Consider the following 26,969-nt stretch of genomic DNA (forward strand, 5'->3'; position numbering starts at 1 on the left):
GATGCACTGACTGTATAAAATCAATATATTGGGATTGTCCAAACATTTGCTGTGATTGGCAGTAAACCGCTACACATACCCTTTACCATTCTAACAGAAGGTTGTTTGCTGTGTGGTACGTAGTTTAATAGCGGTGTATTCTTTTAGAGTAACCCTTTGCTACGATACTCTATTGAGTCAGGTGCACCTTACATACGTGTTTAGTGTCGTTTGTCCTTTGCACTTTGTTTAGTTTGAGATACTCTGGTACTCTGAGGAGTTTTTGGTATATGTAATAAAGGTTATATTTTATCCAATACGTTAAATACCCTATATATTTTTTGGATTTACCACTGGCTGTTATTTGCTCCATAAACTTTGCCTACAGCCACTTTTGGTTCCGCTGCGCAGCACGAGACCCGGTGACTCTGAAGAGCGGTGACATCAGTAACGTCATCGCTCTTCAGATATTCCGGGTCTTGCGCTGAGCTCGGCGACTGTGAAGAGCGGTACTGTTACTGCCGTCGCTCTTCAGAGTCGCTGGATCTCGCCAGGTCTGGGCTAGAAGTGGGGGTGTCTGATAGACACCTCCCCATTACTTACAACATGGATTGATAGAAGCTGACATTAGGCAGCTGACATCAACCCTAAAAATCATTACACATACCAGAATTAAATGATCTGGCAGCTGGGAAAAGCAGTAGAGTCAGGCCATGTGCACACGTTCAGGATTTTTCGCGTTTTTTTCGCGTTTTTTCACTATAAAAACGTGATAAAAACGCGAAAAAAACGCTTACATATGCCTCCTATTATTTAGAGGGTATTCCGCATTTTTTGTGCAAATGTTGCGATTTTTTCAGCGAAAAAATCGCATAGCGGAAAAAAAAGCAACATGTTCATTAAAAAATGCAGATTGCGGGGATTCCGCACACCTAGGAGTGCATTGATCTGCTTACTTCCCGCACGGGGCTATGCCCACCATGCGGGAAGTAAGCAGATTATGTGCGGTTGGTACCCAGGGTGGAGGAGAGGAGACTCTCCTCCACGGACTGGGCACCATATAATTGGTCAAAAAAAAGAATTAAAATAAAAAATAGTCCTATACTCACCCCCTGATGGCCGCCGAAGTGTTCCCGCCTCTCCGGTGCATGCTCTCTCTTCGGTTCCTATAGATGGTGTGGTTCAGGACCTGTGATGACGTCACTGTCTTGTGATTGGTCGCGTGACCACTCATGTGACTCACGCGACCAATCACAAGCCGCGACGTCATCACAGGTCCTGAACCACACCGGCATCTATAGGAACGGACGCCGCTGAGGAGATCGTCTGGGTGAGTATAACCATTTTTTATTTTTTTAATTATTTTTAAACATTCTATCTTTTACTATAGATGCTGCATAAGCAGCATCTATAGTAACAAGTTGGTCACACTTGTCAAACAGTATGTTTGACAAGTGTGACCAACTTGTCAGTCAGTTTTCCAAGCGATGCTACAGATCGCTTGGAAAACTTTAGCATTCTGCAAGCTAATTACGCTTGCAGAATGCAAAAAAACCGGGAAAAAAAACGCAAAAAAAAAAATGCGGATTTCTTGCAGAAAATTTCCGGTTTTCTTCAGGAAATTTCTGCAAGAAATCCAGACGTGTGCACATACCCTCAGCGCTATTCCCAGGCATCGGGTGGCAACTACAACTGTCATCATCCTTGCCTCATCTCCCTGCGAAGCATTACTGCTGTATTTACATGAGCTGATCTCAGGCCGCTAAACGAGTGTGATCGACAATACTGAAGTCGTTCGCTTGTTTCCCGGCCTCTTTAAACCAACTGAGAAAGAATGATGGGGACAGAACAATCACAATTAGATCAATCTGTCCCCATACAGTATCATGTTATCAGCAGCACATCTACAGTTTACATCGGCGATGTGCTGCTGAGAACAAGGATTTCTGTTCCCACCTAAACAATCCAATCACTCTATGAATAGGCAGCATTTTGCTTGTTTAGTATAATACACCCCATAGTCCTCCATATATTATAATGTGCACCTCAGTCCTCCATATAGTATAATACACTCCTCAGTCCTCCATATAGTATAATACACTCCTCAGTTTTCCATATAGTATAATACACTCCTCAGTCCTCCATATAGTATAATACACTCCTCAGTCCTCTATATAGTATAATACACTCCTCATAGTCCTCCATATATTAAAATACACTGCTCAGTCCTCCATATAGTATAATACACTCTTCAGTCCTCCATATAGTATAATGTACTGCCACAGTCCTCCAAATAGTATAATACAGTTCTCATAGTGCTCCATATAGTATAATGCACCACCATTGTCATCCATGTAGTCCAATTCACTTCCCATAGTATAATGCACCCCATAGTTCTTCATATAGTATAATGTATTCCCCATAGTCCTCGATACAGTATAATGCAGCCCACATATAGTATAATGATGCCACTCCAGAGTATAATGCAGCCACCCCACAGAATATATTGTAGCCCCCTGAGTATAATGTAACCCCCCAGAGAATATAATGCATCCCCCTCATATAGTATAATGCAGCCCCTGCCTATATATGGTAGCCCCCTCATATTATTATTATTATTTATTTATATAGCACCATTAATTCCATGGTGCTGTACATGAGAAAGGGGTTACAAACAGAGTTACAGATATCATTTACAGTAAACACGTTTACAGGGACAGACTGGTACAGAGGGGAGAGAGGACCCTGTCCTTGCGGACTTACATTCTATGGGATAGTGGGGAAGAGACAGAAGGTCAGAGGTGCTGCAGCTCTGGCGGTGGTGAGGCGGCTGCTCTGGCGATGGCGAGGCTGCAGAATGGTTATTGCAGGCTGTAGGCTTTCTTGAAGAGATGGGTTTTCAGGTTCCGTCTGAAGGATCCGAGGGTGGTGGATAGTCGGACGTGTTAATGCATGGAATTCCAGAGGATGGGGGATATTCGGGAGAAATCTTGGAGGCGGTTGTGTGAGGAACGAATAAGTGTGGAGGAGAGTAGGAGGTCTTGGGAGGATCGGAGATTACGTGAGGGAAGGTATTGGGAGATTATTTCAGAGATATAGGGAGGGGACAGGTTGTGGATGGCTTTGTACATTAGTGTTAGTAGTTTGAACTGGATTCGTTGGGGAATTGGGAGCCAGTGGAGAAATTTGCAGAGGGGAGAAGCAGGGGAGTAGCGAGGAGAGAGGTGGATTAGCCGGGCAGCAGAATTGAGGACAGACTGGAGTGGTGCAAGAGAGTTAGCTGGGAGGCCACAGAGGAGGGTGTTGCAGTAGTCGAGGCGGGAGATGATGAGGGCATGCACAAGAGTTTTGGTAGATTGTGGGCTGAGGAAGGGACGGATTCTGGCAATATTTTTGAGTTGGAGGCGACAGGAGGTGGCAAGAGTTTGGACGTGTGGTTTGAAGGACAGGGCAGAGTCGAGAGTTACCCCGAGGCAGCGGATTTCAGGTGCGGGAGAGAGTGTGATGCCGTTTACCATAATAGATAGGTCAGGTAGGGGGGATACGTGAGATGGGGGAAAGATGATGAGTTCGGTTTTGTCTACATTGAGTTTTGGGAAGCGAGAGGTGAAGGAGGATATGGCTGACAGACACTTCGGGATTCTGGACAGCAGAGAGGTGACATCTGGGCCAGAGAGGTAGATCTGAGTGTCGTCCGCATACAGGTGGTACTGGTCATAGACGCCGGTATAGTTGAATGTGGGGTGGGGCGGGGGAGGTGAGTCGGCGCTGGCGAGAGGAGTAGGCCCTGGCACTGCTGATAGCGGCAGCGGCCCACTCCTGGCACCGACCCCTCTGGCATTTGCCAGAAGTGCCCGATGGCCAGTCCGGCCCTGGCATCAATACCCGGCACTGCCGCAGGCACTCTGGACCGGAGTTTGCGGCTGCTTGTATTTCTAAGCAGCCACACGTTCTGTTCATGAGTGCCGGCGGCAGTGCAGGGACTTGATGCGAGCGACTCGTGCGAGTTTCTCGCATTGAACTCGCAAGTGTGACCCCGGCCTTATACTCCTTTCTAGTGGCGGCGCTGTTCCAGCAGTCTTGGCACTGGCTTTTCTGGGGATTGCATGACATTGTTTTGTCATGCGATTCCTGCAGCCAAAAAGGCTTCCTTCACTCTCCCCTCATTCAGACGAATCAAATACAGTACACAGGTGGGAAGTCAGAGCTGCGGCTGCCCTCTCATTTCCTCCAGATGTATGTGATTCGCCCGTAGCAGAGTGAAGCCAGCGCTGATTGTCGCAGGAATCGCGTGTACCTTAGGAACAACACAGGAGTTGAGCATAAAAGTGTTATTTTATAAGAGGGAGACATAGGGATTGAGATGGTATTTTTCTGAGTTGTTAACAACCCCTTTAAGGGAAATAACAGATATTTTCAAACAATCATATTATGCCATAGTTGTATGAAAATATCAGATGTGCCCTATCGAACGACTATGAACGTTCATCGCCTAAAAGTCAATTGCATCTAAAGAGCTGTACGACGAACAATAGATGTGGAAGAAATCATCCATTTGGTATAAGTTTAGTTAATATGGGAGGGGGGGGGGAGTTAAGATAGTCGCTAACACATGATGATTCCAGTCCAATTATCCGCATCTGGAAGATGGACCTGAGTTTGCAATTGCACAGATGTTTGGTCAATATCAGTATCTGAATGGCTGGACTGAGTTGGTTGTTAGGGCCACCATTCACGTTAGTATAATGTCACATGAACCCACTGATATCGCCATGTTCTGCCAATGATAATAATCGTCAACATATTCTTCAGCACATGATCCAATGTGTATGGGGGCACCTGCCAACTGATGATCAGGAGACATATCAATTGCACATATCCTATTTTGTACTGCCAAGCGAGTGCTCCTGTGTATGGGAGTGTCGGCCGAGATGGATTGTCGTTTGGTCGACAGTCATCTAATGTTTATGGCCGTTACAATTGCAGACTTCTAGATAGACGATTCAGCATCTGGACCGTTAATGTCACTTAGACTAGGTTCACATTAGCGTTTATGTGTGCAGCGTATCATCTGCATGCGCAAATTCATGCAAAACGCATGCAAACGCATGTCTACTCTGCTTTTTTCATCTGCATGATCTTACGCATGACGGCCAAAAAATGCTGCGTGTGAATGCGTTTGTATGCGTTTTTGCATGCGTTTGCGTTGTTTATGCGCATGCGTACGTTCTTTCCCAATGGGCGTGGCATATGGAATTTCTATATTTATAGACCCTGCACAGATGAAATCCTCATCTTTTGATGCTGTATCCTGCTGCAAGATGGATCTTAGCGTGGAGAGCTTCAATCTGAATCTGGATTTATAATTGAAATTTGCTTTTGCTTTAGTTGTGGCTTGTGAGGAAGAAAGGAGAAGAGAAAGACGGAGAAGATGTCGTCGTCGCTATTGGCAACACCCCATTGTTGAAGTCCGAGAGAGCCGTGAAGCCTACCACTCATTGTACACCGAGCTTTGTGAAAACCCGCAAAAGTTTTTTGAATACACGAGGATGACTGAACAGAACTTCGGTGAATTGCTGCATCGTGTGTGAGAATCCATCACCAGACAGGATACGCAACTACGTAGAGCAATTCCTGCTGAGGAACGTCTGTTGGTGACCATAAGGTACGTAATTTAGAAAAAGAAACCCCTGTCATTAATATTCTTGTTATAAAAGCCATGTAATGATTTTTTCCCCATTTTCTTTTCCACAGATTCCTGGCCTCCAGAGAGACCTTAAGATCTTTACATTTTCAGTTTCGGATTGGATTGTCCACCCTTTCTGGGACTGTTGGAAACACCGGCCGTGCATTGTGTGACGTTCTGCGTACAGAATTCCTCCTCCAACCCACAACTGAACTCTGGCTGAAAAAAATGCAAGGAAATTTGTAATTTTCCAAACTGTGCGGGGGCTGTGGACGGCAAACACATTCAGATTCTAAAACCTGCTGGAAGTGGATCCGAGTACTTCAATAATAAAAAATACTTTTCCATTGTTCTCATGGCGATTGCAGATGCTGAATGATGATTTGTCGCCGCTGACGCTGGCTCATTTGGATGAGGAAATGACTCACAGACTTTCAAAAACTCTGACATGGGATAACATTTGTATGCTAATAATTTTAATTTTCCACCGCCACAACCTCTTCCAAACACTGAAGGACCACCAATGCCATTTGCTTGTTGGGTGATGAGGCGTTTCAAATGTGTGCCAACCTCATAAGAGCATACTGAAGTCAGGAACACACCAAAAGGATTTTCAACTACAGACTGACAAAGGCACGAAGAACTGTGGAGTGTGCCTTAGGTTTGCTGGCAGTTTAATGGTGCATTTTGGGATCACCAATCAATTTTAAAATAGAGACAATTGATGAGGTTGTGAAAGAGTGTGTTGTTCTGCATAATTATATCCTGGCAAAAGAGCAACTGCACTTCGAACTTGAGGAATCTGTTAATACCACATTGCCGGTTTATCATAATCACCCTCTGAGGACTACAGTGGAAGTTGCCCAAATGAGGGATACATTGGCTGCCTATTTTGTCTCTGATATTGGACGTGTGTCATGGCAAGATCTCCGCAAGGAGAAACGATATTTCTTGGATATCGGTCGGATGCCTCTCACACAGCCAACCAGATCTCCGCTTTGCATTGACGAGGGGCAGTACCCCGAAAAGTGTCTGCAAATTGAGATTCTGGTTTGGCTATTATCCTAAGTCACGTGACAAGGTTAGTTAAAGGGTCGACATTGACTTGTAGGATTGCTACTTTCCAATAGGTGGCACTACAGTAGAGTTCTAGTTCTCTTCCTCTCTGAACAGACAATTTGCATTATTAGCATATTTCCCAGAGGAGCATTCCTTATCTCGGCATGCTTAGCATGTCAATCTCCACAAGGAGAAATTATACTTCTTGGATATCATGGCAAGATGAAATGGTTTAAAATGTACCTGTAATGTTATGTACCTGTACTTTTTTCTGACTGTAATATTGACACCTTGAATGTAACTTTAATAATAAACACCTTAACTGTAACATCCATTAATACTTCACTCAACAATACACTCAGCAATACACACATGTTTAAATAAAGAGATAAAGAAAACACAGTGAGACAGTTATTGTGAATCAAAAGAATTCTTATTATCAAAAATAAAAACTATTTTAAATTAAAAAAAATGAAAAAAAAAAATGAAAATGTGATTACTTTCGGGTTCTGTGGGAGGGAGTGACACGGTGGACCTGGGGGGTGTCGGACTGTGATGGTAGGCTTGGAGTGGTTGGGGAAGTGGAAGTGGCAGACAATTGGAGAATTGGATCAGAAACATTGGCAGAGGACACATTGGGGGAAGAGGACACATTAGAAGTGGAAAACAAGTTGGAAGGAATTGACACATTGGATGGGAAAGAACCAAGGGAAGGTGTGGACAGACTTGAAAAAAAAAAAACACATTCGGAGGTGAGGGTGGAGGGGGTTGGTAATGTCTCTTTCCTTTTCGCTTCCTGGCCTTTGTTTTGCTGCTTCCTTGGCCTTTTGTTTCCTGTTGCTGCGTGGTGGGAGTGGAAGTCTGGGCTGCTGCACTCAGCTGCGTGGTTGAAGGGGAAGGCTGGGCTGCTGCACTCGGGCCTGTTCGTTGGCTGGTGCTGCACCAGGTTCTGTCAGGAAAATAAATGAAAAACATTAGTAAAAAAATTAAAAGTTTAAATAATAGTAAGACAACACAAAAGATACTCATGTTCGCTGAGCAAGCACAGGCCTCAGAAAAAAAAGGCGCTGATGGTACTTATATTTTCTGACTTTTTGAGAAGCATCACTTCGAACCCGAATCTCTTCTCTCATATCCTTATTGAAGCGATCCTTCATTGAATGCCAACAAACTTTTACTCTCTTCACTGTGAAGGGGGAAGAAAACAAAAATTATTGTAAAAAGACACCAACATTTACAGCAAAACCAACACGTAAAAAACCACATTGCAATACTTACGAAAATCCTTTCTGACTTTTGGCCTTGCATGGTCCCAAGCATCCAACAGCGATCTGGCCACTGCTTATGCAGCATCTATAGTAAAAGATAGAGTGTTTAAAAAAAATTAAAAAATGGTTATACTCACCCTCTGCAGACAGCCAATCTCCTCAGCGGCGTCCGTTCCTATAGATGCCGGTGTGGTTCAGGACCTTCGATGACGTCGCGGCTTGTGATTGGTCGCGTGAGTCACATGAGCGGTCATGCGACCAATCACAAGACAGCGACGTCATCACAGGTCCTGAACCACACCATCTATAGGAACGGAAGAGAGAGCATGCACCGGAGAGGCGGGAACACTCCAGGGCCATCAGAGGGTGAGTATATCACTATTTTTTATTTTAATTCTTTTTTTTTTACCAATTATATGGTGCCCAGTCCGTGGAGGAGAGTCTCCTCTCCTCCACCCTGGGTACCAACCGCATATAATCTGCTTACTTCCCGCATGGTGGGCATAGCCCCGTGCGGGAAGTAAGTAGATCAATGCACTCCTAGGTGTGCGGAATCCCCGCAATTCCGCATTTTTATAACATGTTGCTTTTTTTTCCGCGATGCGATTTTTTCGCGGAAAAAAATGCAACATGTTCATTAAAAATGCGGAATACCCTGTAAATAATAGGAGGCATATGTAAGCATTTTTTTCGCGTTTTAATCACGTTTTTATAGCGAAAAAAACGTGAAAAATCCTGAACGTGTGCACATGGCCTTACTTGTACACTCGCTGATCACTAATTTCAAGTCAATATTAGCATCTGAATTTTTGGCTTTCACGGCACACTTACATACAGGATTCCATGCAATATCTACATTTGGATGATCAGCCTGGAATTGATCAGTCACACACCGGTTTCCATTATCCTTTCCATTTGTCTGTTCTCTTTACAAAAAAGGAACCAATAGATTAGAATATAATTAGCCTCCTGTACATTCCTATTACAAATGGAAGCAGAGGGGCTCCTTGGATTCATGCGGCGTTCGTCTGGTTTCCGCTTGTTGTTTATTTTTAGAAGGGAAGAAACTTTTTTGAGACTTTTTTTTTCTTTCTAGTATTGAACGAAAAACGGAAACTAGACGGACTCCAAATAAATCAATGGGGACCCTTTTGTTTCCATTTGAAACAGAAATGCACAGGTTGCTAATTCAATTTTCAACTGAAAAGTCAAAAGGAATAGACAAATGGACATGTGATCAAAGCCTAATGTCAGAATCTGGATGGTTGCATGAGCTGATTGGTTTGACATATTTCTAATCACATCCACGTTCAGACAGTCAACCTGAGTTGGTAAGTTATATACAGATTTCTGGCCTATAGCCACATCTGGGATTGTTTAAAAAAAAAATGTAATGAGAAATTAACCATTCTTATCTGAGCAGAATAGCCTGTCTATTCTTGATAATGACGTTCTCTCCATGATCGTGGTTTACTTTCATGTGAATACAGACAGAATACATGAAACAATACGGACTTACGTTGTCTAATAATTTGGATAGTGCTGAGAAAACTATTAGAAAAAATTCCTTCAAGAAAAATCTCAACAGTCAGCCCATATTTATAACATGATAGCACACAAGGCTGGCTGTTGGTCGGTAGATGCCCAAAATACGACAAGTATTCGAAATTGTAATGCATCAGAACACTCGTGGGGGTGAATATGAATATTGTTTTGTCACCTCATCAAAAATATTTCCATTGTTCCATATGGATTATTTTACTTGATAGTAAATTAAACTCTTTCCAACTAATGGTCAGTGAAGCTCTATCAGTGACCCAACGAGGGAGCAGATACAATAGATGTTTGTTCAGGTAATAGATACAATTATTGAAGATCATACAGGGAGCAATAGGGATTCTTGTGTACTCTGGAAGAACAGAGTTGAAAAAAAAGACAATGAGAGGGATTTTTCAGACTTGTCTCTATCTTAAAATGGTCATCCATTTAATCATTGACATATTCTATAAATATTCTATATCTCTCATACCTCAGACTGTTACAGTACACAGTGACAAGGGTGATGCTACTTTATGGGGAAATGGAAGGGGGGATTTGACAGGTTAGGCTCTTTCAGGAGCTCCGATATTCAGTCCCTGTAGTAACAACGCTGCTGACAGTTTAACATGTGTCACCTAGCAACCAGCTAGGAATAATTCACAGTACCGATCCCAACGTTCTAAGATAATTGTGAAGAGTTTAATTAAATACAGTGATGCTAAAAGCGTGTTGAGCATAGCCTGATGTGTTTGTACAAATGGGATACAAGCACCGTCCTTTGCACACAAATAAGGTTCCCCTTAGATTAGGTCTGGACCAAAACAAGCAGGAGCTATGTAAGAAATAGCTGCATCTACAATAAGGTGCTTAGGGAATTTCATTGGAGAGTACGGAAATGTTTCTTGAGTATTCTTGTCTACAAAGCCAAAAAATTCTACAACTCTATATTATAAAGGTGTAATTCATTCAAATAATTGATTTTATGCCATATTTTTTTATTTACCTGTATCTAGGATCAAGGCGATCCTTCATCCTCCATTTCACCCTACCTGTTTCCATAATGTTCCTGTACCCATGTGATCATATGCCATTAATTTCCCAACTACTTGTCTTGTTTTCTTCATTTACCTGCATCCAGGTGATCATATAGCATTCATCTCCCTGCAAGCTATCTGTCCTGTTCTCTTAACTGGCTGTATCCTTTGTGGTAGATCGACTCAATCGGCTTCTTAAAGAGGTAGACACAGGAAATTTTATTTAAAGTTCGCCTGGTTATTGCAATCCTTATAAACCACGTCACCAGAAAACTTAAATACAGCCTTTGTTCAGCAGAAGGTAAAACATAAAGTAACAAGTCCAAACAATAGTGCTGGTTAGCCCACTTGGCTTAAGGTACCGCCACACTCAGCAGCAACTTTGCAACGAGAATGACAACGATCCGTGACGTTGCAGCGTCCTGGATAGCGATCTCGTTGTGTTTGACACGCAGCAGCGATCTGGATCCCGCTGTGATATCGCTGGTCGGAGCTAGAAGTCCAGAACTTTATTTCGTCGTCAGGTTGGCGTGTATCGTCATGTTTGACATCAAAAGCAACGATGTCATCAATGTTTTACATGGAGCTAACAACCAGCGAGAACGAGAAGTGATTCGCCATTACGTCACTGGATCGCTCCTGCATCGTTCTGGAGCTGCTGTGTTTGATGTCTCTACAGCGACCTAAACAGCGACGCTCCAGCGATCGGCTCGTTGTCTATATCGCTGCAGCGTCGCTGAGTGTGCCAGCACCTTTAGATTCCAGTTTCCATATCCTTTAGCAAAGGACATTCAATCCAGGAGAATGGCAATCTCCACACGTCCAACTTTCCTTAACACAAAAGCAAATCTCCTGAGCTTGCACCTCCAAATCCACTCCTAGAAATGCCCAAACCTGTTTCTTCAAGACCAGTTTCGGCCAATTTTGGATTACTTCCACCTTATTCAATTGTGGCTTTACTTTGCCTCTTCTAACGATGTAGCCCAAGTATTTTCCCTTCTTGTTTCACACAGCACACTTCTTTGGGTTTATGGTAAACAACCCCTTCTACAGCGCATCCATCACAGCCTGGACTTTCTGCAGATGACTTCCCGAATACAGGTAGAATATCACAATGTCATTGAGGTAAGCTGCAACATATTTTTTTGTGAGGGGCTAAGATCTATTCCATTGCCCTCCGGGACTGAGGGTTGAGGAAAAGGAAAGATTCTGGAAATATTTTTAATATTTTTGCGCTGGAGGCGACAGGAAGTGGCGAGAGCTTGGATATGCTGTTTGAAGAATAGGGTAGAGTCAAGTGTTACTCTGAGATAGCTGATTTCCGGTACAGGGGAAAGAGTGATGTCATTTATTTTGTGATAGATAGATCAGGTAGGGAAGATACATGAGATGGAGGAAAGATAATGAGTTCAGATTTGTTCCCATTGAGCTTGAGGAGGCGAAAGGAGAAGAAGGAGGATATGGCTGATAGACACTCCAGGATTCTGGACAGCAGAGAGGTGACATCTGAGTCAAAGAGGTAAGTCTGAGTGTCTACTGAATAGAAAAACACTGTGAGCACTACTATGGGTGGTGCTAAGGTAGGTACCCAAACTGTACGGTAGTGAAAATGAAACCTTGCACTCAACTTTCAGATTGTGATGATTTATTGTAGTACGCTTAACAAACATTTCGGTCACATTTGACCTTCATCAGTGACGTACTAATATATTTGAGGATATACGTAAGGATAGTTCCTGGTAAGTCTGTATTTTTAGTGGATTGAGAGAGTAGATAATCTTATACTTGTGTTGCGCGGGCTTGCGTGTCTCAGGCGCGGTGAGGAACGCATGCCCGCACAACACAAGTATAAGATTATCTACTCTCTCAATCACTAAAATCACAGACTTACCAGGAACTATCCTTATGGATATCATCAAATATATTAGTACGTTACTGATGAAGGTCAAACGTGACCGAAACGTTTGTTAAGCGTACTACAATAAATCATCACAATCTCAAAGTTGAGTGCAAGGTTTCATTTTCACTACTGAGTGTCTACTGATACTGGAAGCCATGAGACTTCATGAGTTGTCTCAGGCCAAGGGAGAAGAGTAGAGGTCCTAGGACAGAGCCTTGAGAGACTCCAATAGAGAATGGGTGGGATGAGGAGGTAGTGTGAGAGAGGGAGATACTAAATGTGCAGTTGGAAAGGTATGAGGAGATCCAGGATAGGGCAAGGTCTTTGACCCCTGAGGAAGAGAGGACCTGTAATAGGAGACAGTGGTCAACTGTGTTGAAGGCAGAAGGACAGGTCTAGAAGGAGGAGTATTGAATTGTGTATTAGCTTTGGATGTACTCAAGTCGTTAGTAATTTTGGTCAGGGCAGTTTCAGTGGAATGGTGGGGACAGAAGCTAGATTGCAGGTTATTGAAGAGTGAGTTAGATGAGAGGTGGAAGGAAAATTCAGCATGAACATGCTGCTTAAGGAGTTTGGAAGTGAATGGGAACAGAGATATGGGGCGATAGCTGGACATATCGGTTCAGTCAAGGGATGGTTTTCTGAAGGTAGGCGTGATTTTGGCATGTTTGAAAGCAGAAGGGAAGGTACCAGAAGTTAGTGATAGGTTGAAGAGATGGGTTAGGAATGGGATAAGTGTGGTGGTGAGGTTGGGGAGGAGGTGGGATGTGGTCAAGTGCACAAGTGTGATTTAGAGAGGAGATGTGTAAGCTTTCTTTCAGTGATGTTGGAGAGGGAAGTTATGAGGAAGGGCATTGGTCTGTTATACAAAAGGGTTGTGGTAGTCAAACAAAAAAGACTTGCTTTGGTTGATTTTATTTTTGAAGTGTGTGTCAAAATCCTCAGCAGAGATGAGGGAGGTGGGAGAGAGCAGTGGTGGACGGAAGAAGAGTTAAAAAGTGTTGAAAAAATGTTTGTAGTTGTAGAATAAGGACGATATGAGGGTTGTTAAGTAGGCCTGTTTAGCAGAGGTGAGAGCTGATTTGAATGCGAGTGTTGCTTGTTTGAATGCTGGGAAGTCATCTTGCAAGTGTGTGTTCTTCCAACGCCACTCCGCAAACCCTGGATACTTGCTGAAGCTTTTAGTGAGGTTTTTGTGCTAGGGTTGTGAGTCGCCCTCCAGGGCCGTGGGGTACTCGGTACTGGGTCCGGTGTTCACATGGGAATGTCACGGTGGCTGCGACCCGGTCCGTGGCCCTGAGCGACCATGTAAAAGGAAAAGGTCTTTAAAGGGAATAAAGTTTATGTTCGTGATGCCACCTGTGGTATTCGGTCAGTGGGGACCGACGCTGCTTTAAGGGGCCCCCTGGGGTGATGTTATGGCAGCTAGATGGTATACCTTCCCACAGGTGAAATAGATCCCCAGGGCTTCCCAGTGTGAAGATGGTAGAATGGTGAGGGGTGCAGTAAGGAACGAGGACACAGGTTTGTAGTCTCTTTACCTCGTTTACTGAAGATTTCAGCAGCCACAGTCCAGGGAACTGGATCATAGGGCAAGTAGGGTCCGGCCGGTTTGAAGGCAAGTCCAGAGTCCCCTTATTCAGGTGGAAAATAGAAGCCTTCCTTTGCGCTATAGTGGTGTAGTCTCTTACTGCTAGAAGCTTGACATAAGGTCCTCACAGATGTTATCTCTCTCTCTGTCCCCTGGGTAGGATAGGACATAACCGGTATGACTGGTGACTTGAGCCTGTTTATAGGATCTCTTAGATGACCCGGCTCTGAAGGGTGTCACTGTGCCTCCTGGGTGTTGGGTCAGACAGGGAACATGAGGTTCAGCTGTCCTGACGGTCTCTGATGTAAGGCGTGGAGGTCCTTACAACCTCGGTGTTCCGGCTACCGGATTTCTGCGCCTCAGAAGGAGGCAGCCTGCTCGGGGCTGGTCTCCCTCTGGTATCCTCTCCTGTGCTTCCTCTTCTGCATGCTCACTGCAATCAATTTTACTTTCTAAATGTTTCTTTCCAGGAGCTGTAGCACTGTGGCCTACACAGCTCCATAAACCCTCTGTCCTCCTCAGACTGCTGTCTGGTACTCACTAACTTTCCCTACAGACTACCAGTTATATATATGGGCAGTCACCTAGTAAATAGGATCAAAAGCTGGTGGCCTGGAGTGTGAATGTGTTGCATGTTTGTGGTACCTGGTTACAGTTATCCTTTCTTGCCTCCAAATGTAGCATCACTCTCCCCGTGAGGAAAGCGACATTACTGTGACGACCAGGACCCTGGGGCGCCACAGTTGTCTATAGCTGATGTGAGAGTGGCATTGCAGAAAGCAGTGGCACTGTTTGTGTCGTGGAGTGAATATATGTCGTGGAATGAATTTAATGATCTCACATCCACTTTGCTAGGAATATAAAGCACAGCAGACTTTCTGCATAAAAGAAATAGCATTCAGGCTACATGGCCGGGATGCGGCTCCAAGGGACCCTATCAGAACAAATGGGGGCAGCTACTGCTTAAGTGGGATGATAACAACAATTAGATGAGGTATTCACAGAAATCTTCAGACATATTTCCTCCCTTAGGGGACAGTTTTTTCCTCTGCTGCTATGACAGAAATCTTCTGTTGCCTCTTGATAATGGCATAAAATTGTTGAAAGTTCTAAGAAGACCTGATTATTAATGACCTATTAACTAGGATTTGGCTCTGTTTTATATACAAGAGAATAGGAATGACATTGTGACACCACCTCTTCATAGTAAATACACAGATTAAAAGAAAGTAGCAGGATTTGGCACATTTTAGCAATTCAAGCATTATCCCAATTTCCATTTTTAATTTCTAGTTACAGTATTTACACGTCTTCATCATAACCTCCCTAATGTAGCGACCCTCGTGTAATGTTCCATTATACCCAGTCCCAGACATTCTCCATATGATATTTTCATATGAAGTTCAAATAATGCAGATACACAGCATCCACATATGCTAGTACACCACTAATAATGCTGCCATACAAGTCCCACGTAAGGGTATGTGTCCATGGGCCGGATTACATCCGGATTAGGCTAGGTTCACATTGCGTTAACAGCAGCCCGTTCAACACATACGTTAACGGGCTGCTGTTAACGCAAGTGCCAATTTGTCATCGCGCTAGCGCAGATAGAGCATCTGCTAGCTCTATCTGCGCTAGCAGTGACGGACCCGGAAATGCTGCAGCCCGCGTCCCAGGGTCCGTCACTCAATGACGGCACACAGCGCACGCCCATTGTGGGCGTGCGCTAGCAATGCGTCTGTCATAGGAATTAATGACGACGTTAACGGACTGCGTTACACCGCGTTATGCCGCGGTGTAACTTAGTCCGTCTAACAGACGCCAATAACGCAGTGTGAACCTAGCCTTAGCTGCGGATTGAACGCTGCGTACAACCGCCGCGTTCAACCCACAGCGTCCAGATGTTACAGCATTGTGGAGGGGATTTTATGAAATCCCGTCTCCACTATGCGTGCGAATATTAACCCGGCGGCCCTGCGTTTCCGGACATGTGATGTGTCTTTTTAGAACGTTGCATGTCTGTTTACCTGTTTAAATAACAGGGTCCTTTGTTTAGGGTGCTGCGATTCCGGATGTGTGCAATGAACACATCCGGAATCACCGCGCGTACAGAAGGGAGAGGCGCTTTGGGCGGAGTGGGTTTTGCGCTCCGTCCAAAGCGCAGACAATCTGGACCGTGGACACACACCCTAATACTGCTACACCGCTGATAAAAAAGTAACACAGTGTGCGCACAATGTTGCTTTGCTTCAAAAACAAATAGCACAGTTAGTGCCCATGTAAAATACTGCTAAACCACAAATATTCACACAGTATCTGCTAAACACTACTAGACCACAATTAATGTGATTACACAGTATCTATATAATACTTTAACACCACAAACATCAAAGTCACACAATATCCACATAATACTGCTACACCACAAGTAAAGTAGTGACAGTTTTCAATAATACTGTATACAGGGCCCGTATAATACTGCTACACGACATAAGGGCAGTCCCACACGTCCAGATAATTCCGGTACCGGAAAAATCGGTACCAGAATTATCCGTGTCCGTGTGCCCATGCGTTTCTGCGGCACATCAGTGTGGCACACGTGCGGCACACGTGTGCCGCCCGTGTGCCGACTGGGTACCACACGCACCGTGCAGGAGACAGCGCTAGAGATAAGCGCTGTCCCCCCCACGTGGTGCTGAAGCCGCCATTCATATCTTCTCTGCAGCAGCGTTTGCTGTAGAGAAGATATGAATAATCCTTTTTTTTTTTGTTTCTCGTGTTTAACATAAAGATCCATGTCCCCACCCCCTCCCACCCCCTGTGCGGCTGCCCGCTGTTATTAAAATACTTACCCGGCTCCCATGGCGGCTTCAGCACCATGTGGGGGGGACAGCACTTACTGTAGCTCTGTCTCCTGCACGGCACACGGACTGCACACGGACAACGTCCGTGTGCAGCACGTGTTTTACACGGACCCATTGACTTTAATGGGTCCGTGTAATCCGTGCGCTCCCACGAACACTGACATGTCTCCGTGTTTGGCACACGGAGACACGGTCCACAAAAAATCAATGACATCTGCACAGATGCATTGATTTCAATGTGTCTACGTGTGTCAGTGGCTCCGGTACGTGAGGAAACTGTCACCTCACGTACTGGAATCACTGACGTGTGAAACCGGCCTAAAACACAGTTATATAGAGGGAAAATGCATCCAAACTGGCGTTTCATGAACTAGCCTTGAACCTACTGTATAGACTGTTAAAGTAAGATGAACCAAATTTATTAGGTGGCTCACGATTCCTAAGGGTATGTGCACATGTTGCAGATTTCCTGCAGATCTGCAGCATTTTTTTCCACGCAGAAATGCTGCAGATCCGCAAGTGATTTACAGTACAATGTAAATCAATGGGAAAATAAAAATGCTGTGTGGAGAAATCCGCACAGAAAATGCAGCAGATTAAAAAAAAGGACCATGTCAATTCTTTTTGAGGATCTGCAGCGTTTCTGCACCCATTGACTTCATTGTGTCAGGCACATCCGCAGATGTAAAAAAGATCTGCGGTTTTGCTGCGGATGAATCGCTACAGAGAGGGAGGAGGAAGAGTGTGGGCGGAGCTATGTGTATGTGCGCGGGTCTTTGTGTCTGTGCGCGTCTGTGTATGCATCTATTGTCTGATAGGACTACTGCTCCCATCTGGCAATGAATGCTCACAGTGACAGCATTGCCGATGATGGGAACATAGTCCTATCAGTGTTGTGAATTTGGATTCTGGGCTCCCCCGGTGGCTACTGGTGGAATTGAACTGGTGTCTTCATCTTCTCTGTTCACCTGTTCCCATCAAGATGTGGGAGTCGCTATATAACCTTGCTGCTCTGTTAGTTGCTTGCCGGTCAACAATGTTATCAGAAGCCTCTCTGTGCTTGTTCCTGCTCCTAGACAACTACTAGATAAGTTGGACTCTTGTCCATGTTTGTTTTTGCATTTTTGTTCCAGTTCACAGCTGTAGTTTCGTTACTGTGTCTGGAAAGCTCTTGTGAACAGGAATTGCCACTCTGGTGTTATGAGTTAATGCCAGAGTTTTAAAGTAATTTCTGGATGGTGTTTTTGATAGGGTTTTCAGCTGACCATGAAAGTGTCCTTTCTGTCTTCTGCTATGTAGTAAGTGGACCTCAAATTTGCTAAACCTATTTTCATACTACGTTTGTTATTTCATCTCAACTCACCGCCAATACATGTGGGGGGCCTCTGTCTCCTTTCGGGGTATTTCTCTAGAGGTGAGCTAGGACTAATATTTTCCTCTGCTAGTTTTATTTAGTCCTCCGGCTGGTGCTGGGCATCTAGAATCAACGTAGGCATGCTACCCGGCCACTGCTAGTTGTGCGTTAGGTTTAGTTCATGGTCAGCTCAGTTCCCATCTTCCAAGAGCTAGTTCCTACATATGCTTATGCTATGTTCTCTTGCCATTGAGATCATGACAGTTTGACCGGCCCTCAAAGTGTTAATTGTTTGGGCTGAAGCAGGAGAAAAAGAAGTGTTGAAGGGAAATTTTTTTTTTTTTTTCCCCCCCTCAGAGTTTTGCTGCCTAGCCCTTAATTGCTGTCTAGCTGCTTCTTACCTCCTCTTAACCCTTGAATGGCTCTGTGTCCACCTGTTTGTAATGGATCTTCAGAGTGTAACTGCAGGTTTGAATAATCTCGCCACGAAGGTACAAAATTTGCAAGATTTTGTTTGTCATGCACCTGTATCTGAGCCGAGAATTCCTTTGCCGGAATTTTTCTCGGGGAATAGATCCGGGTTTCAGAATTTTCGAAATAATTGCAAATTATTTTTGTCCCTGAAATCTCGCTCTGCCGGAGACCCTGCACAGCAGGTCAGGATTGTGATTTCCTTGCTCCGGGGCGACCCTCAAGACTGGGCTTTTTCATTGACACCAGGGGATCCTGCGTTGCTCAATGTGGATGCGTTTTTTCTGGCCTTGGGGTTCCCTGTGCCTGCGGGTCTGAATGAGTCCATGACAATGGCTATTCAGATCGATAGGCGTTTGCGGGAGCGCAAACCAGTGCACCATCTGGCGGTGTCCACTGAGAAGTCGCCAGAGAGTATGCAGTGTGATAGAATTCTGTCCCGAAGCGAGCGGCAGAATTTTAGACGGAAAAATGGGTTGTGTTTCTATTGTGGTGATTCTACTCATGTTATATCAGCATGCTCTAAGCGCACTAAAAAGCTTGGTAAATCTGTTTCCATTTGCACCTTACCGTCTAAATTTATTCTATCTGTGACCCTGATTTGCTCTTTGTCATTTATTACCACGGACGCCTATGTCGACTCTGGCGCCGCTTTGAGTCTTATGGATTGGTCCTTTGCCAAACGCTGTGGGTATGATTTAGAGCCTTTGGAGACTCCTATTCCTCTGAAGGGGATTGACTCCACCCCATTGGCTAATAATAAACCACAATACTGGACACAAGTAACTATGCGTATTAATCCGGATCACCAGGAGATTATTCGCTTTCTGGTGCTGTATAATCTACATGATGATTTGGTACTAGGATTGCCTTGGCTGCAATCTCACAACCCAGTCCTCGACTGGAGAGCTATGTCTGTGTTGAGCTGGGGATGTAAGGGGGCTCATGGGGATGTACCTGTGGTTTCCATTTCATCATCCATTCCCTCTGAAATTCCTGAGTTCCTGTCTGACTATCGTGACGTCTTTGAAGAATCCAAGCTTGGTTCGTTACCTCCGCACCGAGAGTGCGATTGTGCCATAGATTTAATCCCGGGTAGTAAATACCCAAAGGGTCGTTTATTTAATCTGTCTGTGCCTGAACATGCTGCTATGCGAGAATATATAAAGGAGTCCTTGGAAAAGGGACATATTCGTCCATCGTCATCTCCCTTAGGAGCCGGTTTTTTCTTTGTGTCAAAAAAAGACGGCTCTTTGAGACCATGTATTGATTATCGGCTTTTGAATAAAATCACTGTTAAATATCAATACCCATTGCCGTTGCTGACTGATTTGTTTGCTCGCATAAAGGGGGCCAAGTGGTTCTCTAAGATTGACCTTCGTGGGGCGTATAATTTGGTGCGAATCAGGCAGGGGGATGAGTGGAAAACCGCATTTAATACGCCCGAGGGCCACTTTGAGTATTTAGTGATGCCTTTTGGTCTTTCTAATGCTCCGTCAGTTTTCCAGTCCTTTATGCATGATATTTTTCGCGATTATTTGGATAAATTTATGATTGTGTATCTGGATGATATTCTGATTTTTTCGGATGACTGGGACTCTCATGTCCAGCAAGTCAGGAGGGTTTTTCAGGTTTTGCGGTCTAATTCTTTGTGTGTGAAGGGTTCTAAGTGTGTTTTTGGGGTACAGAGGATTTCCTTTTTGGGATATATTTTTTCCCCCTCTTCCATTGAAATGGATCCTGTCAAGGTTCAAGCTATTTGTGATTGGACGCAGCCCTCTTCTCTTAAGAGTCTTCAGAAATTTTTGGGCTTTGCTAACTTTTATCGTCGATTTATTGCTGGTTTTTCGGATATTGCTAAACCATTGACCGATTTGACTAAGAAGGGTGCTGATGTTGCTGATTGGTCCCCTGATGCTGTGGAGGCCTTTCGGGAGCTTAAGCGCCGTTTTTCCTCTGCCCCTGTGTTGCGTCAGCCTGATGTTGCTCTACCTTTTCAGGTTGAGGTCGACGCTTCTGAGATCGGAGCTGGGGCAGTGTTGTCGCAGAAAAGTTCTGACTGCTCCGTGATGAGGCCTTGTGCCTTCTTTTCCCGTAAATTTTCGCCCGCTGAGCGGAATTATGATGTTGGGAATCGGGAGCTTTTGGCCATGAAGTGGGCTTTTGAGGAGTGGCGCCATTGGCTTGAGGGGGCCAGACATCAGGTGGTGGTATTGACTGACCACAAAAATTTGATTTATCTTGAGACCGCCAGGCGCCTGAATCCTAGACAGGCGCGCTGGTCATTATTTTTCTCTCGGTTTAATTTTGTGGTGTCATACCTACCGGGTTCTAAGAATGTTAAGGCGGATGCCCTTTCTAGGAGTTTTGAGCCTGACTCGCCTGGTAACTCTGAGCCCACAGGTATCCTTAAGGATGGAGTGGTATTGTCAGCCGTTTCTCCAGACCTGCGGCAGGCCTTGCAGGAGTTTCAGGCGGATAGACCTGATCGTTGCCCACCTGATAAACTGTTTGTTCCTGATGATTGGACCAGTAGAGTCATCTCTGAGGTTCATTCTTCTGCGTTGGCAGGTCATCCTGGCATTTTTGGTACCAGGGATTTGGTGGCAAGGTCCTTCTGGTGGCCTTCCTTGTCACGAGATGTGCGAGGCTTTGTGCAGTCTTGTGACGTTTGTGCTCGGGCCAAGCCTTGTTGTTCTCGGGCTAGTGGATTATTGTTGCCCTTGCCTATTCCTAAGAGGCCTTGGACGCACATCTCGATGGATTTTATTTCAGATCTGCCTGTTTCTCAGAAGATGTCTGTCATCTGGGTGGTGTGTGACCGTTTTTCTAAGATGGTCCATTTGGTTCCTCTGCCCAAGTTGCCTTCTTCTTCCGAGTTGGTTCCTCTGTTTTTTCAAAATGTTGTTCGTTTGCATGGTATTCCTGAGAATATCGTTTCTGACAGAGGGACCCAATTCGTGTCTAGATTTTGGCGGGCATTCTGTGCTAGGATGGGCATAGATTTATCTTTTTCGTCCGCTTTCCATCCTCAGACGAATGGCCAGACCGAGCGGATTAATCAGACCCTGGAGACATATCTGAGGTGTTTTGTGTCTGCTGACCAGGATGATTGGGTTGCTTTTTTGCCATTGGCGGAGTTCGCTCTCAATAATCGGGCCAGCTCTGCCACTTTGGTGTCCCCGTTTTTCTGTAATTCGGGGTTTCATCCTCGATTTTCCTCTGGTCAGGTGGAATCTTCGGATTGTCCTGGAGTGGATGCTGTGGTGGAGAGATTGCATCAGATCTGGGGGCAGGTGGTGGACAATTTGAGGTTGTCCCAGGAGAAGACTCAGCTTTTTGCCAACCGCCACCGTCGTGTTGGTCCTCGGCTTTCTGTTGGGGATTTGGTGTGGTTGTCTTCTCGTTTTGTCCCTATGAGGGTCTCTTCTCCTAAGTTTAAGCCTCGGTTTATCGGCCCGTATAAGATATTGGAGATTCTTAACCCTGTTTCCTTCCGTTTGGACCTCCCTGCATCCTTTTCTATTCATAACGTTTTTCATCGGTCATTATTGCGCAGGTATGAGGTACCGGTTGTGCCTTCCGTTGAGCCTCCTGCTCCGGTGTTGGTTGAGGGTGAGTTGGAGTACGTTGTGGAGAAAATCTTAGACTCTCGTGTTTCCAGACGGAGACTCCAGTATCTGGTCAAGTGGAAGGGATACGGCCAGGAGGATAATTCTTGGGTGAATGCATCTGATGTTCATGCCTCCGATCTGGTTCGTGCCTTTCATAGGGCCCATCCTGATCGCCCTGGTGGTTCTGGTGAGGGTTCGGTGCCCCCTCCTTGAGGGGGGGGTACTGTTGTGAATTTGGATTCTGGGCTCCCCCGGTGGCTACTGGTGGAATTGAACTGGTGTCTTCATCTTCTCTGTTCACCTGTTCCCATCAAGATGTGGGAGTCGCTATATAACCTTGCTGCTCTGTTAGTTGCTTGCCGGTCAACAATGTTATCAGAAGCCTCTCTGTGCTTGTTCCTGCTCCTAGACAACTACTAGATAAGTTGGACTCTTGTCCATGTTTGTTTTTGCATTTTTGTTCCAGTTCACAGCTGTAGTTTCGTTACTGTGTCTGGAAAGCTCTTGTGAACAGGAATTGCCACTCTGGTGTTATGAGTTAATGCCAGAGTTTTAAAGTAATTTCTGGATGGTGTTTTTGATAGGGTTTTCAGCTGACCATGAAAGTGTCCTTTCTGTCTTCTGCTATGTAGTAAGTGGACCTCAAATTTGCTAAACCTATTTTCATACTACGTTTGTTATTTCATCTCAACTCACCGCCAATACATGTGGGGGGCCTCTGTCTCCTTTCGGGGTATTTCTCTAGAGGTGAGCTAGGACTAATATTTTCCTCTGCTAGTTTTATTTAGTCCTCCGGCTGGTGCTGGGCATCTAGAATCAACGTAGGCATGCTACCCGGCCACTGCTAGTTGTGCGTTAGGTTTAGTTCATGGTCAGCTCAGTTCCCATCTTCCAAGAGCTAGTTCCTATATATGCTTATGCTATGTTCTCTTGCCATTGAGATCATGACACATCAGACAATGGCTGTGTTCAGTAGTAAAAAAAAAGAAGAAGCCCTCAATTCTCCTGTAATAAAAATAACATAATAAACCAACCTATACTTAACTTTCCGCCGTAGTCCAGTTAATAACGAGTGTCCCACGACGATCTCCCATGTAGAACACTCACTCTGGCCGATGTCAGCGCTCTACAGGGGCCCCACAATGAACTGACAACGGGGTGAATCCCTCTGCTGCTGCCGGGAGAGAGGTCACTTAAGTTCATTCTCTGGCCAGCAATGCTGAGTGAGAAAATTCCCACACAACATTGCCGTAAAGCGAGAGAATTAACTAAAGTAACCTCTTCAGTGATGCACTGCAGGAGCCATTATCTCCTGTCAGTGCATCACAGGAGGCCTATAGAGCAGTGACATCACCCGATGTCACTGTTCTATAAGGGAGATCATCGTGGGACACTTGTTATTAATTGGACTGCGTCGGACAGGGAGTATACGGTTGGTTTATTATTTTTTATTTTTTGCAGGTGATCGATGGTGGTTGTAAGTATGGTGAAATTAAGATACTTTTTTCTGGCTGTGTCTTTTAACTCTATCACTACTATAGGATTAGTAATGGCTAGGTATCTTATTGACGCCTCTCCATTACTAACCAGGTTTAATACCACCTTACAATCAAAGGTGACATTAACCCCTTATTACCCCATATGCCACCACTACAGGGCAGTGGGGAGAGGCTAAGTGCCGGATTTGGCGCATCTTACAGATTGTAGCTAGGGGGGCATTGTCCATGGCCCCTCTCTAGACTATGAATATCAGCCCCCAGCTGTCTGCATAACCTTTCTGGCTATAAATTATAGGGGGGCCCCACGTCATTTTTTCAGGGGGGGTCCCTCTATTTTAATAGCCAGTAAAGGCTAAATATACAGCTGTGGGCTGATATTCATAGCCTGAGAAGCTGCATGGGTATTAACCCCTTCCCAGGCTACAAACATCGGCCCCCAGTCGCCGGCTTTCCCACTCTGGACTTGAAAATTGCACAGGAGCCCGCACAAATTTTTTTTCCATTTTTTAAAATTAAACAGAATTTACATTTAAGTTCGGGGTCGCACTTGCGAGAAACTCACACGAGTCTCGCACCTCAATACCCGATACTGCTGCCGGCACTTGGGACCGGAATGTGCAGCTGTATTTCTATGTAGCTGAATGCTCCGGTCCCAGTGCCGGCAGCAGTGCCGGGTATTGAGGTGTGAGACTCGTGCGAGTTTCTCGCAAGTGTGACCCCAGCCAACGCAGATTTTGTGTGTGTGTGTGTGTGTGTGTGTGTGTGTGTGTGTGTCTTTATTTAACACTTTATGTACCATTTTATGTTTATTACTAAACATCGGGCTTGGTTTAATCTATCTATCTATAGATATATTTATCTAACTATATATATCTATCTATCCATCTATTTATCTATAGATATATCTATTTATAGTAGTCCAAAAAAGGAAGCAACACACCACTGTCTGTGAATAAGGAGACTCTTTCCATGCTGAATGTGCTGCTCTATTTTTCTATTTCTTATATCTATGATAGATAGATCTATAGATAGATGGATAGATATATCTATAGGTAGATCTATAGATAGATATATATCTATAGATAGATAGATAGATAGATAGATAGATAGATAGATAGATAGATAGATTTATCTCTAGATCTATTTATCAATCTGTCTGTCTGTGTAAATATTATTCTTCAATGGAGTATGTAAATGAAGAGGTTAGACAAGAAATGACATCACAATTCTTTTTTTTAATGTTCAATAATAGATCTTTATTTAGCTTTCAAAAACGCATACAAATTCGCATTAAAAAACACATAAAAATGCATCAAATCCTGCGTTTTCTGACGAGAGGAAAAAATCTGCACAGAAAATTCCACAGGCAAATCTACAACGTTTGCATATACCCTAATAGATTTTTGCACATCGTTTGGGCTGTCCATACCCCAGAAAATTCAAACTATGCCAGCCATAAATGTTAAAGCACACGTGGCATTAGCCTTTATACAGTCTGATCAAAATGTCAAAGCTGTTGTCCAATACACAAACAACCCCTTCTGAATACTTATGTTTCTCCCCAGGAAACTAATAACACCTGTATTCATCACAGGTACTGTTGATACTGGCTCTCCAGCAGATCACATGTCAAGTTCCCACCGCTACACAGGGGGAATCTCAAACCATGTCCTCTGCGGTCTCCTATTCTTCCTCAGCCACAGAGGAGCCTGCTCAGCAGAGACATTAGTCCCAGCATCTTGCTCAGGCTGAAGTTGTGCAACTGGTTACTGCTGCCCTCCCAGGTCCAGCTATTGTAAACAGCATTAGTCAGCGGGGAGCAGATGCTCCTGGGACTAAGTCCTGCTTTTCGCCTACTGGGCATGCCCGGGAGACGACCACTCATTGGTGGTCAGAGGTCACATGCCCAGGTCCTCAAGCAGCTCTGATTGGTCCACTGGCAAGGTCCCGAAAGGCTGTGACTATAAAGGCTGTGTGCACACGTTCCGGATTTTTCACCTTTTTTCGCTATAAAAACACGATAAAACCTCGAAAAAAACGCTCACATTAAGCATCCTATTTAAAAGAATGCAATCCGCATTTTGTATGCACATGCTGCGCTTTTTTCCTGAGCGGAAACGCATTCGGAAAAATGCGCAGCATGTTCATTAACCCCTTCACCCCCAAGGGTGGTTTGCACGTTAATGACCGGGCCAATTTTTACAATTCTGACCACTGTCCCTTTATGAGGTTATAACTCTGGAACGCTTCAACGGATCTTGGCGATTCAAACACTGTTTTCTCGTGACATATTGTACTTCATGATAGTGGTAAAATTTCTTCGATATAACTTGCGTTTATTTGTGAAAAAAACGAATATTTGGCGAAAATTTTGAAAATTTCGCAATTTTCCAACTTTGAATTTTTATGCCCTTAAATCACAGACATATGTCACGCAAAATACTTAATAAGTAACATTTCCCACATGTCTACTTTACATCAGCACAATTTTGGAACCAAAATTTTTTTTTGTGACGGAGTTATAAGGGTTAAAAGTTGACCAGCAATTTCTCATTTTTACAACACCATTTTTTTAGAAAATACCCAAGTGTGACACCCAGGGCCGTTTCTTCAACAGGGCGGGCAGGGCGGCCACACGGGGCGCCGTGGGGCCGGGGGGCGCAGGAGAGGCCTCGGGCCCCGGTGGTCCCCTGCCCGCTGCTGCTGCTGTTTAAGGGCTGTCAGGGGCGCGGATGCCGCGCTCAGTGCTGAGCGCGGGCGCGCCCTGCCCGAACTCAGCTGCAAATCTGACAGCTGAGCGGTCAGATCATCGCCTCGCGTCGCCGCGCCCCCCCCCCCGCACCGCACATAATGGTTGCGGCCACCTCGGCGCCGCCACTCACCCATACCTCCCAACCGTCCCGATTTCAGCGGGACAGTCCCGCTTTGGCACCGGGGTCCCGCTGTCCCGCTTCGGGCATTTAAAATCCCGAATTTGCGGCCGCCGGTGAAGCCCCGCCCACTTCCGGGACGTAGAGAGAGCCTGTTTTTTTTTTTTTTTATATAAAAGCTGCCTCCTGACCGCCCGCGCAACACCCCCCCCCCCTCCCGCCCCCTGTGCGGCGCTGC

Source organism: Ranitomeya variabilis, chromosome 4, assembly GCF_051348905.1.
Source record: "Ranitomeya variabilis isolate aRanVar5 chromosome 4, aRanVar5.hap1, whole genome shotgun sequence".
NCBI classification, from domain to species: Eukaryota; Metazoa; Chordata; class Amphibia; order Anura; family Dendrobatidae; genus Ranitomeya; species Ranitomeya variabilis.